The sequence below is a fragment of the Nothoprocta perdicaria genome, unplaced genomic scaffold (assembly GCF_003342845.1).
Source record: "Nothoprocta perdicaria isolate Ctin4 unplaced genomic scaffold, notPer1 scaffold_201, whole genome shotgun sequence".
In the NCBI taxonomy this organism is placed as follows: Eukaryota; Metazoa; Chordata; class Aves; order Tinamiformes; family Tinamidae; genus Nothoprocta; species Nothoprocta perdicaria.
In genome coordinates, this window is record NW_020455217.1 from 209,026 (window position 1) to 211,943 (window position 2,918).

Here is a 2,918-nt window from a genome sequence, read left to right on the forward strand (position 1 = left end):
GAGAAGAATGATGCAAAGGCAGAAGAATGGATGAATACAGAGGAAAAAATAATATTAGGACATTTTAACCTTACTGTGAAGGTCAAACAACAAAACCCATTATGTAACTTCAACTAAACTACCTTGCTAGACCTCTCCAAAAGATCGACAAGGATTGATTTGAAAATTAATCTTTTATTGACAACACAGGAGAACGTAGTTCATTTTCGCTGCACGGGGCAGCTCTTTAAGTCTCCACAGAATCAATGCGAAGCGGAAAATTACATAAACGGCGTCACTGCTTCMCCAGGCATTTAAGGAGGCAAATGGCAGGGATCCCAGCGAGCCCTAATGCCACGGCAGTGGCTTCCGCGTGCAGCACAAACCCGCACGACCGCTGCAGCCGCGCTGCCCTCCCGCACCTCCGCCGTGCCAGCCTGCCAAGGAGCTACAGGGCCAAGGGCCCGGGCAAGCTCACGCACCCCATCCACCCTCCCTTTGTTCCTTCCTTCCTTCCTTGCTCTCCTGCGCACACGCAGCACCCAGGCATGGACAGAATGGGTCACGAGGGCCGGTGGCTCCAGCGTGGGCTGGGTGCAAAGCAATGCGTAAGCCACAGCCTTGCAGCCCGTTAGCTGAGGCTGCTGCTCATCCGCGCTGCTCCCTAGCATCAAACACCATCTAATTTTAGCCCCGCTGTTCCATAACCCTACCTAGTTCCTATCCCACCCCCACAACTGCATAATAGATGCTTCCTTCAGCTAAGTAGGGTGTTGGAACATTCAGAGGTTCTTTCTCACCCACAGGCGCTAGCGGAAAATGAACTACGGATTTATTTTTAGGTCAAACCTTTTGCCCTTGTTTTCTCTAGAGGTTCCACGTAAAAAAGGTTTGGTAGCTCGGAAATACTCTGATCTCTAGAGCAGCATGCAATGCAAAAGGAAGCAGCAAAGGAGGAAAACGTTACATGGGGCCATGAAGACGCCCTGCCGAGCCCTACGCGAGGCCCTGCTGAAACGCGCGTGCCCCGCGATGCAGCGGCAGTGCGTGGGGTCCTGCAGGGCTCACTGTGCCCAGCGGGATGCTGCGCCGGGCCGCGTGCTCCTGCAGCCTCACGGTGCCAAAGGGGGAGGCTCCTGCTCGCAGGGCTCGGCGCCGCTGCAGCCCGGCACGCCGCGCTGCCAGATGGCCAGGCGCTCGCTGGGGACACAACGAGGCACTGCGCGGCCTGGGCAGCAGCAGCACGCACTGCGTGGCCGCTRCCTCGCACGGAGGCACTGCAGGGGCCCAGCAAGGTGCACCGGGCAGCGGGGCAGCGTGACGGTGCCCTGCCATGAACGGGCACCAAGGGCACGGCCGGCCCCGTGCTCCGTCCTGTGCTGCTGCCCTTCCTGCCGCAGCGAGGAGCACGCGGCTTCCCGCAAACTGCTCCGTAGGAAGCAGCGGGTAAGGAAACACGGGTTAACCCCAGCAGCACCAGCCAGAGCTCACTAGCCCGCTTCTAAACAGAAGGACGTAACTGTGCGCTGCGTGCCTGGCGTGCTTTTCCTTTAAACGAACGCTAACTCCTTGCCGTGGAGCCCTTGCAGCCCAGGGCTGCGCCTGTGCGACGGACAGCGGGCCCCTGCACACRCTCTGCTCAAGGCCACGTCCCCTCGGCAGCGCCGCTGCACGTGACGCAGCGGAACAGGCCTTGCGGTGCCGGCCTTGATTCACCCTCCCGTGCCCTGATGCGGCAGCAGAGCAGAGCAAGCAGCCGAGCGGAGGAGAGAGCGGCGGCTACAGAGCCCCCCGCGCTGCCACCTTCAGCAGCGGACTCTTTAGCTGCAGGAACGCGGCGCCCGCTCATCAGAGCCCCGAGCAAGGGGAAGGAGGGCAGCTCCGCAGCGCGGCGGGGGAAAGAGCAGAGGGGAAGGCGGCGCACGGCCTGGCCAGGGCAGCAGCTCCCGCGGCTGCGTGCCCCGCGTCACACACATTCTCACATGCAGGGAAACTGCAAAGGCTGCAGCCGTAAGTAAATAAAGCACAAAATCCCAGAAATGAGAGGGGAAGGTGACCTATTGAGTCATCTCTGGCTCCAGTCCGTCCCTCGGGGCCCGGCACAAGATGCTTCCTAGTACGGTGCAGTAGTGCTTTCTAAGGGGGGGGGGGGTTACACAGCAAAAAAATGAAAAATACTGACAATATCAAAAAAATACTGCACATGAAAAATACCTCCTAATTCCTCACATTTTCCAGGTGAGGTTCTCAGAGCACAAAACACATGCTGATGCTCCTACATCCTTGGGGAGGACAGTGCTTGTTTTAGCATTATTTCTTTTCCCCCATTTGCAGATAAGGGATTAAAAAAAAATAAACAGGCCTTCCCTTTGCTCCTGTCATCCTGCTGACAATTTTAATCCAAATTACAAAGTCACATTGCACTACTGAGGATGGAACCGCTCCCATCTGATAAAGTTGTAATTAAACAGATTGCATGGGAGCATTGCAGAGATATTTGATTACAACTGAACAGTTTTGATACGTGGGAGATCTGGAAAGTTTTGATATACTAGAAAGTTTATATTCATCACTATTAGCAGGCTTCTGCAATATGCTACAGATACACAAAATTTTGCAAAAACATATAGCTATACATGCATTTGCAGCTACCTTTAAAGCTAAAACACCACTGTAAACAGCACCAAAGCAATTACCTAGGCGCATTGTGCAGGTAGCAGGGTGCTGCTGGAGAAGCGCCCCTTGCGCAGCACAGTCCTCAGCGGCGCAGGGCTGCAGGAGCGCGCTGGGTTTCCCACGGCTCGCTGCGGAACGGGGCCGCCAGGCGCATCCCCGCGGCGCGGTGCAGTGCGGTGCGGTGCCGCAGCCCTTCTCCGCGCGCAAAGCCGCACGCGCTCGCGCCCCGGCGCGCGGCTCCCTGCCCCGGCGCGCGGCTCCCC